General features: G+C 38.5%; 1 protein-coding gene and 1 pseudogene across 10 annotated transcripts in view; one reads left to right on the top strand and one right to left on the bottom strand.

Moving 5' to 3' along the window:
- ATP8A1 (ATPase phospholipid transporting 8A1) overlaps positions 1-17,306 on the top strand; it is a 249,992-nt gene that overhangs the window by 176,307 nt on the left and 56,379 nt on the right. The window lies entirely within an intron of this gene.
- On the bottom strand, positions 12,941-13,582 carry LOC141583987 (small ribosomal subunit protein eS7-like; annotated as a pseudogene).

The raw sequence follows: 17,306 nt of genomic DNA, 5'->3' as shown, positions 1-17,306 counted from the left end.
ATTTTTCTTCTCTATGGTATATATTAATAAATTACTATAACATTCTTGACCAACATATTGTACTGATATTTAATATTAGTAGTAATCAGGCTCTTTGCTTAATCATGAAGAAAGAGGTTGGAAATTATTTTGACTCATTTTTACTTTGGTATTCTCATGCTTTTTACAATTTGCTTTTAGGGTGATTTTGCTTGATCCTTGCAAATATCTTGACTAAGTGTGACTAATGTTCAACTCTGACGCTTTTCATCAGAATAATGTTGTGGTCACTTAATCACTTTCACTAATGGGATCATAAGGATCAACAAAAGATTGCTTAAATGCACAAAAGTGTTAGGACTGCTGGCTCCTAGTTGGAAACAGAACATGAAACACAATACAGAAGTATTTCGATAAAATGGCCAGTTCCCCGGCTTCAGCATCTGTTATGCGCCTGCTTTCTGTGTGCTGGACACAGTGCGACACATAAAAGATGAGTAACATTTGATACCTGCTCTCCTTCATGTATCTTTCTTTTTGATTTAAGTCAAGTCACAATTTGGTTTGAAAGATATGGGAGGCCAATTTTCCTAATGCAGTCATTGCAGCTGAGCCTCATTCTTACAGCATTGCTTAACACAGTACCTCCCACCATTCTTCAAAAAGTCAAACCACAAAATTAATAGCAGAGGGAGAGAAAAACTAGAAAACAGAGTCAAGGGAGAAAAAATATGTTTGTGCTTGTGAAATTCCCTCCCGAAATCCTTGTTCTGGATGCTCACAAGTCACATGGACCTCTGGGCTTCTCCAGGCCCCAGGCCCCTGGGAGGGAATCACACCCTGCCATGCACGTGTGGCTCAGCTCTGAAATGGAGCTTATAAAGCTGTGTGTGGCCCCTTCCTCCCTTGGTTCTGTTTTATGCGTGTTTCAAGACCATGAAGGTCCCTATGCAGACACTGAGTTTTATTTCGAGTTTTAAGGTTGGTTTTTTTTTTTTTCTTAAGTAACATATCTTTCCTCAGCTTTTTTCTTCTAATTTTCTTTATACTCTCTGTTTTCCCATAAGGACTGTGGTTCAGCTTCCGGCCTTGCCTTTGAGAACTGGTCTAAGCCCATAATTACATCAGTGCCACTGCTGGATTTATGTCTATGTACCTTCTTGGCCTGGTGCCTCTCGGCATTTAAACTATTGGCACAGACCGTCTTCTTGCCATTTTGCTTACTGACCTCAAAGTATAATTTCCATGATAATGCTTCTGTCCCTGGATAGTAATAGGTGGGCCATTCTGCGTATCCTTCTTTCCAGTTAAACCCAAGTGTCATTCTTCGTTTCTCAAATGATTACAATCTCTCAGCCTCAGGAAATTCTCTATTTTACTCCATTAGAAAATAGACGCTCCAGATAAATATTGATTATTATTTCAAGATACAGTTTGGTACTGTTTCCCAAATTCATGTATGTTCATGCTGACTTTATGGGCTTTTCTCTCAAATTTAAACTGTTTTCCAATCTACTACTTGTCATTCCACACACATGCAGGTAATTCAGAATCTGATCGTCCTCTACAGTCTTCTCTTCAGCCCTAGGTAGAGAGGAAGTAGAGGGGAAAGCCTTCCTGTAACAGATAATGAGAATCTCCATGTTAGTTCCATCCTCAGATTGCATCATCCACTTTCTTCCCTGCTATTATCAGCATATGGGGCAGAATGAGGCAGATGTTAGTGTTTGCCTCATTGACACAGTTATAAAGATGAGCGGTGTCCCTCCAGAATCTTCAGCTGAATTGAAACAGTTGTTCCCAGGCAGTAGACATTATGTCTCTCTCTTACCACTGTTTTCATGAAGGAAATTTTCGGAGACAGAGCTAATCCCCCCACCCCAAATTTATTCAGGGCTTTGGAGCCCTGGTGGTTTTGGTTTCCAAAGTATAGATTGAATGTTATGTCTCAAATATTTTTCTTAAGTATATAAAACCAGAGAAGTAGAATGAAATCTGTCTTATCAGGCTAACAAGCACTGTGTTTTCTTTCCTGTTTTTTTTTTAGATACAGAGTCTGGCCCTATCACCCAGGCTGGAGTGCAGTGGTACAATCTCAGCTCACTGCAACCTCCGCCTCTCAGGTTCAAGCAATTCTCATGTCTCAGCCTCCTGAGTAGCTGGGATTACAGGTGTGTACCACCATGCTTGGCTAATTTTTTGTATTTTTAATAGAGCCAGGCTTTTGCCATGTTGCTCAGGCTGGTCTCAAACTCCTGAGCTCAGGCAGTCCACGCACCTCAGCCTCCCAAAGTGCTGGGATTACAGAAATGAGCCACCTCGTCCAGCCAGATACTGTGCTTTCATGGATACTGTGCTGCTTTTATTTTTAACATTGTATTTTCCTGCATAACCTGAATTGTTTAGTAGGAACCATGCATCTAGTTTATAGGTAGTTTCTGACACATTTTCCTGGTTATGAACATAAACTGCTCCTTTATGGTCCGTCTTCCCCTCTACTTCCTCGCTCAAGTCTACTGATTATTTGGATTTGGTATGATCACAGATACTTTTGGAGAATAAATGAAAGTTACAGACCATTCCCTCAATAAGTACACATACACACAAACATGTAAAATTGCATGTACCTCTTCAGGGGTTTTACAGACTCACTGAAACTCCTTGGAGAGGTAGACATAGGGGGAAAAGCTTGTTCTAAGACTCGTGGAGATTTGTGGATACAGCTGAAATCAAGCAGTATTCCAGGGCATAGCCGTACTAAGTAAGTAATTCCTAGTCTCAGTGACCAGTGCTTTATGCCCTCAGGTCTTACAGTCTGTATAATTGGTGTAAAGGCATTTTATCTAGAGATTCGCAGAATGCTTCTTCTAGCTCTACTGCCTTGGCAGTTTGAATATCTGATGGAATCTCTCCGGCCTTGGTTTTGTGACCTGTAAAATAAAGAGATTTGAGTATCAGTGATTCCAGTCTTCCAGGAAACCCAGATGTAGAATGCAAATAAAAGTGGGGCAGCTTCGACGTAGTAGAGTAGGAAATACACACATGCCCCCTTCCTGGGTCATCTTGTCCTCACTGGAAAGCTTCTGGGCCAGAGGACCTCGCATAGCCCTTTTCGGTTTTGGATGAACCTTCCTTCTGTTGGCCGCTCTGCTGGGAATAGTCTTTCTACTGCTGAGACCAGCTTAATTTGGGGAAGCATCTGTTCTACCTCTTTTAATATTCCCTCCAGAAGAGAGTGGGAATGTTGCAGTGAAGTATTACTGTGTGTTAAATAGCATGTGGTTTCTGAGGTCCTCATCACTTCACATAACCCAGCCTTTCAAATCATTTTACATTTTTTCTGTAGTTGTCAGTTTAGTTTAAACATATTTTGAAACTTATGTTCTGTGTCAGTTGGTTGAAAATTGGCTTAGAGCCTCCAGCTTTTAGACTGTCTAGTAATCATTGTTCTTCTACATAATTTATGTACTCATGTCTTCTGAAAAGCACAAGTTAAATTGAAGTAAGCATTTTTTCCTACTTGCAACATCTCCAATCAAAGTTTAACCCCCTTTTAGGCCATTTTCCCCATACTGTTTAAAAAAAGCACTTGACTTCAGTGAGTGTTGTCATTTGGGAGTGGCATTCCAGGCAAAACCTTTCACCTTACTCCGATCAAGGGGTCCTGCAAGAAGTCTAATGGGACACTGAATATTTGCTGTCATAGCCTGAGTGCATTAAATAAAGGCAGATCTACTTCTTAAATCTTTAGAAATTGTCTTTAGCTTTAAGAATTTCTCTAAATATATGTTCTGCTTAAAAGGTAGTCAGAAAGTACCCATGATGCTAATAAATGCTCAACAGAGATTCCCTTAAAGAAAAAAAAATTGTGAACACCATTGGATGCCAAGCAGATGTTTGGCTTTGAAAAGACTTACAAACTGTTGATGAATGTCAACCCTATGTTCGCTTCCAAGAAAATATGAATAAATTGTTGAGAGAATGTTTCTTTCATACATGGACAGCTAAAAGAGGATACACTGAATAAATTTTATAACTTCATAAAATCCCAGTAGTTTGCTTTAACATAGTAATCATCTGCTCAGCCCGGCCCATCTCTTTTGCTATTCTACCTTGACTGAGTAATGTTAAAGGAACTGCAATGGCTATATTACAGCCTATTAGCCAGTTACGATGACCACCACCAAGGAAGTCTATATTTGACAATAAAATGTCTAAAAATATATGAGAAATCTAAATACTACAGAAGCCTACAGTAATTCAGTGGTTTACAGTTTTAGGTGTGACTCCTTTTAGGTAAACCACCATCACCAGTACGTACAAACACACACACACTCACACACACACACACACACACACACTCAGAGCTACAGATTACATACTGCTAATGATATAGGTAATTTGTAATGGAAAGTGCATAAAGTGTAATTGGACAGCTCAGCATTTTTGCAAAGTGTACACACTCCTGTAACAAGCACCTAAACAGAACAAGCCCCCCCAGAAACCCCTCATGCTCCCTTTAGTTGAGGAGCCTTCCAAAGATAACTGCTACCTTGATGTCCATCACCATCTCTCTTATTCATTTAACTGTTTTTCTGTTTTGTTTCATACTAACTTTGAATAAGCATATATACCTTCCACAACCACATCCAAATTCTTGATTCTTTTCTGTTCAGCAAATTTTAAATGCAGCGCTCTGTAGCTTTCTACTGAAGTCCTCCCTAAAGCTTTTCAAAGTTAATCATCAGTGTATCAACACTCTGCTCTGTATTTCCAATACAAATCTACCTAATAGATTGCTTACGGTTCTCTGACAGTTCTGATTTGCTAAGCTCATATGTGTAGAACCTATGGCATTTCTCTGACCTGTCAGCCTGCTGACCTCATTGTGTGGGAAAGGAAAGCAGAGTTAGCTTGGTGTACCTGGTTCTCCTTGAACCCATGATGGTTTCCAGTGATTACCTCCTTTTTAATAAACCTATCTGAGCCATTTCAACTTAGTACAAGTTAAAGAAGGGCTTGGTGTTTTGAGCAAGGTTGGGCACATATTTTCTGTAAAGGGACAGATAGTAAGTATCTTAGGCTTTGCAGGCCATACAGCTTTCTCTCTTACAGCTACTCAACTCTGCAGTTATAGCATGAAAGCGGCTCTAGATGATATGTGAATGAATGGCTGTGGCCGTGTTCCGGTAAGACTGTAAGTACAAAAACTGCTGTTGCCTAAATTTAGCCCTGGGGCCATAATAAAGTGTCTGTAGCTCATGAATGAACATGGAAGGAGGTGGTTAAAACAGAACTTTCCGACAATACTGATGGAGCTCATTCATGCTAAGCTCTCCTGGTCTCTCTAGGGAGAGAAATTTCTAGACTGTTTATTTCTTTTCTCAAAAATTGAAACATTTCCTCATCTCTCCTCACTGGCAGGTGTCCCCTTCTCCACAGTTCCTTGAAAAAGACTGATATTCTTTTTATGGTGCCAGCTGCACAGTCCAGGGGCCCCATTCAACTTATCTGTGCCATTGGATCCAAGAAAATCCCTAAAAATAAGGACATGAATTTGTTTTAAAATGAGATGTCAATACATATTTACATATAGCAGCAAGAGAGAAAGGAGGAACCCAGGGCCATTAACATCTGATCCTGGTGTGTCAGTGCACTGCCTTCCCTCTGTTCTAGGGAAAGCCCCAGCAAGGTTCTAGAGGACATGCCAGCAAAAGAATGAGGAAGATTCGCAAGCTAGCCATCTCCCTAGAGTCTTGAACTAAAGCAAGTTGCTTTTTGATTTCTATGTGTTATTTTTGTGTATTCTTTTTATTCCCAGTCCCATTCTATTTAATTCAACTTAGAGGAATATTCTCAAGTGTTTCATATGTTCCCATCATTTGCTGTACTTTAGTTGTATACATGTGAGTCTGTGAAAAATACCTATTATTATATGCATATTGAATTAAAGAAAAGGTTTGTGTTTATAATGATCTTCCAGTAAATTATTTTTTTTGAAGTGCAGTCTCTGTCAGCCAGGCTGGACTTCAGTGGCGCAATCTTTGCTCAACTGCAACCTCTACCCACCCCCTGCCCTGGACTCAAGTGATCCTCTTACCTCAGCCTCCCAAGTATTTGGGACCACAGATGCATGCCACCATGCCCAGCTAAGTTTTTTTCATTTTCAGTAGAGATGGGGGTTTCATCATGTTGCCCAGGCTGGTCTCAAACTCCTGAGCCTAAGGGATCTACCTGCCTCAGCCTCCCAAAGGGCTGGGATTATAGGCATGAGCCACCCTGCCCAGCCTAAAATTTTTTTACCTTTATTTTTCTGCATATTTTTGAGACACATCCATGTCACCATATATAGAACAAATTAATTAATTAATTAATTTTTTTTTTTTTGAGAACATAGAGTCTTGCTCTGTTGCCCAGGCTGTAGTACATCCTGATTTTAGCTCACTGCAGCCTCAACCTCCAAGGCTCAAGCTGTCCTCCCACATCAACCTCCTAAGTAGCTGGGAAAACAGATGTGTACCACTACTCCCAGCTAATTTTTAAACTTTTTTTTTGTAGAGATGTGGTCTGCCTATGTTTCTCAGGCTGGTCTCAAACTCCTGGGCTCAAGTGATCCTACCACCTAGACCTCCCAAAGTGCTATGATTACAGGCATGAGCCACTGTGCCCAGCCAAGTTTGTTTATTCTCATCACTGCTTGTTAATGCATATACATAATTTTATTTATCTCTTCTCATAGGGATACCACAAAAATTTCCTCCAAATTTTTGCTGTCAGAGAAAGTACTGCAAGGTATATCCTCTCTATGCTCTCAGGCAAGAGTTCTTCTAGGAGATATATTGGGGAGGGGGGCCATGGGAATGCTTGGCTGTGGGGTATATGTATGTTTCTTTCCCATTAGACTTGCCACATTGCTCCAAAACAGCTGTACTATTGTGCCATCCCAGATCCGTAGAATAGAGTTGCTGTTTCCCTACCTTAATAACAATACATGGTATTACTGAATTTATAACATGGCCAATTTGATAGTTATGAAATGACACCTTGTTGTTTTGATTTTCATTTCTCTGATTACTAGAGAGGTTAAGTGTCTCGTAGGAGTATTTACCTTTCTCAGTTTCTGCTTTTGAAATTTATTCATTGACTTATTTCAGCAAGTGTTTTTTTGAGTGCTCACTGTGTGCAAGTAGCCTTAATAAGTACTAGAAATAGAGCAGTGAACAATGGGAAAAAATAATCCCAGCCTTCACATCATAGCTGTTGTTCAATAACATAAGTAAATATACACACAAATATTCAAAACAATAATTGTGTGTGTGTGTGAATGGTAATATATCAATTACCATTTTTTTGTAGAGTTTGTGTGTGAATGATATATATCAAACAGACTATAAAATCAGTGGTAATATTGCTGCAAAGAAAAGTACTACGTTGAAGAGGGGAAAGGGATGCTGAAATTTCTGTTGGGTTTCTTCTCTTTTTTCCTGCTGGTGTATGAGAATTCTTTGTGTATTCTGGACATTGATTTTTTTGTTGTTGATTATTGATGTGGCAAGTATCTTCTAGGCTGGCTCCGTTCTTATTTCCTCCTGTGATACCTTTCTTTTCTTTCTTTCTTTTTTTTGAGACGGATTCTCACTCTGTCACCAGGCTAGAGTATAGTGGCTCGATCTTGGCTCACTGCAGTCTCTGCCTCCTGGGTTCAAGCCATTCTCCTGCCTCAGCCTCCCAAGTAGCTAGGATTATCATTGGCTTTGACATAGTCATATTCCACTAATTTTTTTGGATATGAAGGACTTCCCACTCCTGCATTTTCTTCTGTTAACTTTTTTTTTTTTTTTTTTTTTTTTGAGTCTCACTCTGTGGCCCAGGCTGGAGAGCAGTAGCACTATCTCAGCTCACTGCAGCCTCCACCTCCTGGGTTTGAGCAATTCTCCTACCTCAGCCTCCAGAGTACTGGGATTACAGGCATCCACATCCACCACAACGCACAGCTGATTTTTGTATTTTTAATAGAGACCAGGTTTCACCATATTGGCCAGGCTGGTCTCTAACTCCTGATCTCAGGGGATCCATCTACCTCAGCCTTCCAAAGTACTGGGATTACAGGCATGAGCCACTGTACTCCGCCTCTTCTGTTAACTTTACAGCTTTAGATTTTTTATGTAGGTCTTTTACACATACAGAGTTTATTTTTTGTATATACTGTGAAGGAGGGGGGATCCCATGTTATTCATCTCTGTATCGTGAGCAAATTCTCTCAATAGCATTCACTAAACACTTCACTCTTCTTCCCTCTGCTAGTGTTGCCCTGTGTTGTAGGACTCAGGAACTAAGTCCAGACTTTCCACAGTTTATACTCACCTCTTAGTAGCTGAGCAACAAATGACTTCTCTGGCTTTAGATTTTTAATCTTTTTAAAATAGAGATAGAAATTGTTCTTCTCATAGAGTTATGAAGAATAAATGAGCTAATACATGGTACCTATTATTAAAATGTTAGTTGTTCTTATAAATGGTATCTAATTTTCTCTTACAGAGCCTAAATGAATATTTCAGGTGAAATGTACATTTCACCTGACAGTATATAATATACATATATATATATAATATATATATATTATATATACATACATATATATCATATATATACAATTATATATCTATAATATATATACAATTATATATATTATATACTGTCATATATAAAAAATCATATATTTTATATATATATAATTATATACTGTCATATGCAAAGATTCTTCTCTAACCGTTATGGCCTTTTCTGTGCCCTGAATTTTTTTTTTTTTTTATGTCTGATTCAAATTGCTAACCTGGCTTTCCTTTGTTTCATTATGTGCCTTGCCTTTTGTTTTTTTCTCCAAATCGTTATGTTCAATCCTCTGTATAATGTAGTGGTTAAGAATGCTGTGTCTGTCTAGCCTGGGCAACAAAGTAAAACATTGAGTCTGCAAAAAAAAATTAAAAATTAGCCAGGCGTTGTGGCACACACCTATAGTCCTGAGATAGACAAGAGGATCACTTGAGCCCAGGACGTCAAGGCTACAATGAGCCATGTTGGCACCACTGCAGTCCAACCTGGGCAATAGAGTGAGACCTTGTTAAAAAAAAAAAAAAAAAAAAGAGAGAGAGAGAGAGAGAATGCTGTGTCTGAATCCACACTGCTGAAGATTGAATCCTAGATTCACCGCTTGCCATTTTACCTTAACCTTAACTAATATTGTTTCTCTGTGCCTTGGTTTCCTCATTTGTAAACTGGTGACAGTAGTAACTTAAGGGGTTCTTCTGAGAATTCAATGTGTTAGATGCAAATAAACAGTATATTCACTGTTATTATACTTATTGCTATATTGGGCCTCATTTATTCCCATTTATTTTGGTTTCCATCTATTATGATTTTTTTTCCTACTCCTAACTTCAGATGAGATTTTTCTATACAGGTTTGAAACTTTTATACTCTATCCTGTCTATTTCCTGGGTTTTGATAACTACATTTGTGCTCATTTTTCCCCTTAAATGTCTGCATGTTTTAGTCTGTCTTCCTTTCCTGCCCCCACCTCCCCAGTAAAGAGACAGGAACTGCAGATAGTGATTTTGTGTCTGCATCCACTGTCAGTCTCATTTTTCTCTCTAGAAGCTTTTAGAATTTTTTCCTATTCTTTAACCATAATATGTCTAGGTATGGGTGTCATTTTCTTCTCTATGTTTTTGGCACTTTATGAGTCCTTTCCATCTAAGGACATAGGTCCTTCTTCTGGAAAATTAGTGGTCATTTGTTATATTTTCCCTCCTATTCTCTTCGTAGACTCCCATCTGTATACATGTAGTCCCCTCTGTTCCTCTTTTCCCTTTTTTCCACAATCTTTCCGCTAATTTTCTGATGTCTTAGACAAATTTTCTGTTTGAACTTTCAGATTGCATAATACCATACTCAGTTCACTATTGTAGTCTTTATTTTAGCAGTTATATTTTCATTTAACTATTTTTAGTTCATTGTAACTGCTTTTCTTGGTTTCATGTTTCTAAGATCGGTTATCATACTTTTCAAAAATTCTTAATATCTGTTTTTACTAAGTCTACTTTCTTGTAAGTTGTGTTTCTCTTTTGTTCAGGAGTCTCTCCTGTCTTAAATGTTTCCCCAAAGGACTCTTCCCCCCCCCACCCCCCACCATTGTTCCTAACAGGCATGAATGCCCCTTTGGAGGAACAGCAAAAGCTAGGTCCTACTTAGGTAAATTTGGAGGCAGGACCCAATCTCAGTTTATTAAATCCCTATTTCCCCCTAGTTCCTTGACCTGAGCACTCCTCTTATTAGAGGCAGCCACACTCTGATGGAATTCCCAGGCATTTGGGGTCTGTCAGAATAGCCATTTCATTGGCACCTGTTCCTGCCTGCCTCTATGCCTTCAGGTTGACCAGAAAGATCTGGTTTTCCTGTTCCAAGGCATGGGTAGGAATTCCTTCTGCAGTTTTCGCTTTAGGGCACTGAGGATGTACTCCTGGAATTGGAGTATTTTGCTTTTTAAGCATATTATTTTGGGTTTAAGTTTTCCTAAGTTCCAAACCTAAGCCAAACTTTACAGTTGCAATGAAAGAGACTTCATGTAGCCCAGTCTTACCCACCTACACACACACACACACACACACACACACACACACACACGCAGAGAGAGAGAGAGAGAGAGAGAGAGAGAGAGATCAGCTCAAACAGGGCACTGTGGGCAGGGAACAATACAGCCAGAAAGCTTTCCCATCTGTGTGTTCTTCCATTGTCCCTCACATACCACTCTTTTCCTCCAAACCACTCAGCTTCTCACAAAGATTCACCACTTCCTATTGCCCCAAAGGTTTCTTATGGATTTTTAGTTGATAATTATGGTCCTGAAGTTTATTGGCTTCCTTTTTTAACTCCTGACATCTTTAGAGCATCTTTAGAGTTGTATTTTCGTTTCTGTCAATAGTCTGTGCTACCAATTGTTCTTTCATCCACTAGGTATTTTTAAGGTGAGAGAAGGTTCCTTGGGGAAATTTATCCACATAGCATAGGAAGGGTTATGAAGCAGAGAAGAGCAAGCTGATTTTCTTCCAACCTAAACAAACTCTAGGCTGTGCATGATAGCTCACACCTGTAATCCCAGCACTTTGAGAGGCTAAGGTAGAAGGACTGCTTGATGCCAGAGTTAAAGTCCAGCCTGGGCAACATAGCAAGACTCCATCTCTACAAAAAAAGAAAATATGAAAATTAGCCAGGCATGATGGTGTACACCTTTAGTCCCAGCTACTCAGAAGGCTGAGGTAGGAGGATCACTTGAGCCCAAAAGGTCGAGGCTACAGTGATCCAAGATTGTGCCACTGCATTCCAGCCTGGACGACGGAGCAAACCCTCATCACAAAAAATTAATCAATTTAATTAAATGAAAAAAAAAAAAAAAAAAAAAAACCTCTGTCCCTTCCTTACCTCTGCAGAGTCATAGGAAAAGAGATTACAGGACATGTGTGCTCCAATCAGACACTGGGAATGGGAAGAGAATGGAGGCCACCATGGGTCTCACCACTCTGAAAGCAAGGTTAGGACAAGGTGGAGCTGGAGGGAAGCACTCTAGGCTTTCTTGAGTAGAAGTGCTTCCCAGTTGAGAGCACACGAGTCCCATTGACAAGGCTCCCTAAACAGAGAGGTAGCATGGCCTTGTTCCGTGCAAGAAGAATTTCTAGCTCTTTAGAGCAGGTGTAGAGAGAGGCACTACTATCACATGGCTGTTAATATTTAACTCCTAGGACAGTAGCTCAATAAAAGTCCTTAAATCAATAACTCTTGGGGGCAGAGGAAAGGTCCTGAGATCTAGTTTCTTCTCCTTATATTTTTCCGCAGAAATTTAATCACATGCTAAAGGATCACTAAATACTTGCATAAATACTTGAATGAATGACACCTCAAGACATATGCCCAACTCTGCACTTCTTTTCAAGTCCAGCTCCAACTTTTCAGTCTGCATACTTAAATGAGTCTACTCGGGTGTCCCACTTAGCTAAACTTCTGAGTATCGAGAACTTCCCGGGTACCTTTCTGCTGTAAATATTCTTCTTGCCTTTTCTATTTATGTTTAGACCCCCATTCTCTCAGTCACCCAAATTTGAAACCTCAGACATTTTGGAAACCACTTTTATTTGGAACCCTCTGTGTCCTTTATTTTCATTTTTCAATGTCCTTCTCCTAGATCATATTCAGATATATATAAAACATAATTTGGGCAATACAAATGAATGTTTTTAGGAACTGCCTCTACCATGCTCTTTTTTGTATCAAAAACTTTTAATATCTCTTGTTGCTTAGAGCTAGCTGTGACATTAAAAATTTGTTACTGTGACATGCAGAGACATGCTATCTAATCCATGCTGAATATACCCACTTTTCCATGAAGAGGTGAATGTTTCCTTCTCTATCTAATAATTTTTTACCTGTCTTTCCTACACATGGAAGAAAGCCTGGAGAATCCAATACCCTTTACATACATAGTTCCCTTTATACTCTAGGTATAAACCAGAGTAAACAGATTTTGCTTCTTAACAGTGAATAGTCAAAATGAATAAGAGTGTGAATGTTAGTTTCATGACATACTGAGATGAATTTCTCTCTCACTTTTTTTTTTTTTAATGGAATCTCACACTGTCATCCAGGCTGGAATGCAATGGCATGATCTCAGCTCACTGCAACCTCCACCTCAGGGGTTCACATGATTCTCTGCCTTAGCCTCCTGAGTGGCTGGGATTACAGGTGCACACCACCATACCTGGTTGTTATTATTATTTTAGCAGAGACAGGGTTTCACTGTGTTGGCCAGACTGGTCTCAAACTCCTGACCTTGTGATCCACACCCGCCTAAGCCTCCCAAAGTGCTGGAATACAGGTGTGAGCCACCATGCCCAGCTAGATTTCTCTTTCTTATAACATTTCCAATTTTTGGTCCACTACCATTTTTTTTTAACTGTGAATATACTTTAGTCATTTTTGTTTACAGTTGAAACTCTGGGAATTCAAAGTTAACATTCTTGCCCATGAGCTTCTTACAGCCACCAGAAAAAGTTCCAGTCTTACGTTCCATCTTGTTCTCCTGTGCTTTGTCCAAATGAACCTTTAAAATGATCCAGCTGCCATCCAGTTTCACACAGATTCTCTTGCCCACAATTTCACTTGGGAATATCAGGTCCTCAAGAAGTGTGTCATGTACAGCTCCTGGGACACTTTTGCTTATTTTTTGTATGGCTTTTTCAAGTTGGCTTAGGCAGAATTCTCCTCTGAGAAATAAAGACAGCATGCTTCCCACTGAGCTTTTTCTCCAGTTCACGTACTAGCCGGACCTGGATTCTCTGGGAAGATTTCAGCTGAGGAAAGGGAACAGAGGTTATGATAGCTTTCTGACCACCACCAACTGAGGTTCTTTGGCTGCTGGAATACTCTGCTTCCTGAGCTGAGCCTTGAGGTGCAAGTTTATCTCCAGCTCCAGAAGAGCCTGGAAGATGCCCGACTCGAACTTGTTCAGCCTCTCGCTGTTGGGCTTCACAGTCTTGGTGCTTGAACTGGACATGGCCTTCTCCTTGCTAAGCACCAGCTTACAAAGAGCCTGCTACCATTTTTAAATCTGCTGTGTGTTGAGTACAGTGGTTCAACATAACTAGATGATATTTTCTTAATAGAAAATGAACAGCAATATTATAGATAAACTAAGCTTTCTGATGTGAACACCATAATAAATATCTATACTAGGCGGAGTTTTCTTTTAAGTGCCTTTCATAGTTCTATTTGCCAATTAGTGTACACGTGCACATTCATACATAATCAAATAGACACCAATAGAAATGGTCCCTATTTAAACTACTATCTGAATCATTGAAGCAGAAAGCAGTACCTTAACCTATGACAACATAAATTCCACAGGAGTTTTATATCTAAAATGCATTGCAGAAAGGAAATCTTTTTTAAATTTGCTTTCTTCTTTCATTTTATGGAAAAGCTATCCATATTTTATTTCTTCAGACTCAGTCCCTATATTGTAAGGTCTCCTGAATGCCTATGACTGCACAGTATATCAACAGATGTTGGTTTTGGAGGCTAGGAGAGCTGTCGCTCATCTGTCATTTGAATAGCACAGTTTCTTACCTAAAATTGGCTGCATGTTTCATTACGTATCGTATTGCTAAGTATCATTCTTAAGACTTGCCATATAAGCTGCTGTTTTCATTCCAGTAAGAAATCGATGGTAAGTTTCTAGAGGAGTTTACAATATTTTGTAATTTTGTTACATCAGGGTTTTTGTTTGTTTTGTTTTTGTTTTTGTTTTGCTGTACCTTAATTTCTTCTCAGTGTAAAACTTTATAAATTTTTATAAAATTTTAGTTCAGAAGGATTCAAGTAAGATCTTCTAGTTTATGTTTTTCTCTCCTTTTGTAATTTCTTTAATAGTCAACAAAATATAAGTCAGTGGGAAATATACTGATATTCACAGAAGAAATTTTAGGAAGTTTGTTGCAAAGAAAAGCACAGCAGATCCCCTTACTAGTGATTCTCACCTCTAAACAGGCACCTGAAACAGACCTCAAATTTAAAGTTTGAGGAAGTTAAAGAAATTTAGTAAATACCTGGCTTGGTCATGATGTAAAACATTTCAGGAGAACCAGAAAATACTATATTCCCTCATACTCTTCCTAAAAATTTTTCTAGATTTGCCTTCTAAAGGTAACTTTATAGTAATTTTTAAGTTTCCATTATAAGTCTTTGAGATCATATAGTATTAACAGTAATAGAAATTTTGTGTATATATAAGAATGTTATAGGTTATTAATCCCAAAACACAATCCAGTAGAATAAATTATTGTATTCTTTTTGGCTATCTATAAAAAATTTCTTAAATTATCCTTTATTATATGTCTGTGCATATATATACATATAATCTTTACTCATATTTCATTTAGAAAGGTGATTCATTTAGCTAATCCCATTAAAAGAGTACAAAACAAGATTCATATAAGATGGACCACCTATATATTTCTTAGCTTAAATGTAAAAATTTCCAGTGCCCTGATCTAATGCTCACAGGGCAGTGAGAGTTACTGCATAGCAAATAAGAAAAATAATGAATAACATGTGCAGAGACTACAGCCAAAATAATATCTGAAAAGCATATTGCACTCAGTGCACGTCTAGGTCGTATCACAAAGGACCACCCCCTGTTTGTGGAGCCACAGGGAAGAGAAAGAGACGTTTACGGTACACATTGGATACGTAGTCTTTTTCCATGGAGTCTCTTACTTCTACCAAAGAAGAAAAATCAACAGTGGAACAGAAGAGAACTGAGAACTGTGAATGATTTAAATCCTGGTTGCAGACCGACAAATGGTTTAAAAAAAAAAAATCTCTGGGAAGAAAACAGTGCCTTTATGGTGTTTCAGAATTATACGTAAATTACAATTGGCATTTGTTTAGGTTTTAGATATTTTCAGCCATGGTATGTGATTTTTTGATAGACATGGGAAGAATTAACTTGTTGTATGGTAAGATAGTTCTAGATTCATATGGAAATTGTATGAATCTATAAGCAAGGGTACCTACATCAAGAAAGTAAACTCTACATGATCTTATAAGAGGTGGAGACACAGCAGTAGAAAAGAATATATTCTGGAGGATTTTGAATATGAAGTTAAAATTTATTCTCTGCTATTTCTGTTACCTGAAGTGAATTCACCTCTCCTTTCCAACCTCTGCCTACTGGGTTCAAGCAATTCTCCTGCCTCAGCCTCCCAAATAGCTGGGACTACAGGCACATGCCACTACACCTGGCTAATTTTTTTATTTTTTGTGTTTTCAGTTGAGGCATGGTTTTACCATGTTGGCTAGGCTGGTCTCTATCTCGTGACCTTGTGATCCACCTCCCTCAGCCTCCCAAAGTGCCAGGATTACAGGCCTGGGCCACCATGCCCGGCCAGTCATCCACTTTTAAAGCGTGGTAATGGAAGCAGATGCTCTTGCTAGTAGCATCTGCAGTGTACTTTTGAGATGTCTCTCACCATATCATTGTCGTTTTTCCCTTAAATGGGCATTGTTGCTAAGGGCAATCCTACTCTTTGTTTTTAACACCTGATTAAACCTTAGAGCATTGAATGAAAATCCTCAGCCAATTTTAATTTGGGTGTTGAAAATTGCAGTTTCAAACAGAGAAAGCAGTGGTTGGTTGTAATCACCATGAAGAGAACTAAATGTCGTCCAACTCCTTTCTGATGCTTTTTAAAAATCACTAATATCAGCTTACCATGCAGAGATTTCTCTTTATTACAGGTTCAGTTTATGGAAAAAGTACTACTGTCTCCTAGTTCCATTGAACCCTTGGTGTGACTTTATAATATATTCATAATGTTAGACCATTAAAGGGAATTTGATAATGTTTAACAAATGCTTCTCTCAACTCATGCCCATTTCCCACTCTAGATCATTTATTGGTGAGCATTCCTTTTTGACATTTACTAAATATTAGTTATAGTCCATGTTTAAACATTGGCGTAGAGCCAGTGGTCTTACCAGTTTATATTAGCCTGGTAAGAAAAATTAAATAAAATGTGAAAATGAAATGAAAATTGCTTTGAAGAAAAATGAAGCTAACAGTGAAATAGCCTGTTAATGACTCAATAGGCATTCATTTCCTTGCTGAGTTCACAGTTGTGTCATTTTGTACTATTGCCAGACTGTAAAAGGAAATAAAAAGAAAAAATTAAAAATAGTTTTTTATGTAGCAGCCAATTATTGAGTATCTATTTTGGATCAGGCACTAAAAATACAAAGAAGAGGAGATCAATGGAGATCAATTGACTCTGCAAGCAACTCACAGTCTAATGCAGTGATTCTCAAACTTGAAATAAAAACCAGAGTTGCTCTGGCTAAAGCAGTTCATAGGGCAGTGGGGCCTCCTGAAGACACATATCTGTGCAGAGTATCTACTACTAAGAATTTTTCCTATGGAGTGATCAGGAAAATGGACAAAGATGTATCGATTTTTTCCAAGTAATGATCTTCATTTTTAAATAGAATAGTAAATGATTTTTCAAATGTTTTAGCAGATATTATTAGATATCTATGCCACATAACCTTGATAAAGAATTTAGTTCTGAGATGTTTTTCTTGTACAAACATTGTGTACATTAGTTGTTTATTGCTAATAATTAGCTTAATAGTTTGTTAGAAAAATTTATTGTGTAGTTTTCCTGCCTTTCTCTGTAGTTTCCAGTACAATGTAGACAGTGTCTTATGCTGATACATTCTGT

The sequence above is a fragment of the Saimiri boliviensis genome, chromosome 3 (genome assembly GCF_048565385.1).
Source record: "Saimiri boliviensis isolate mSaiBol1 chromosome 3, mSaiBol1.pri, whole genome shotgun sequence".
In the NCBI taxonomy this organism is placed as follows: Eukaryota; Metazoa; Chordata; class Mammalia; order Primates; family Cebidae; genus Saimiri; species Saimiri boliviensis.
Note: the sequence above shows the minus strand (reverse complement) of the source record. Positions and strands in the feature narration are given on the sequence as shown.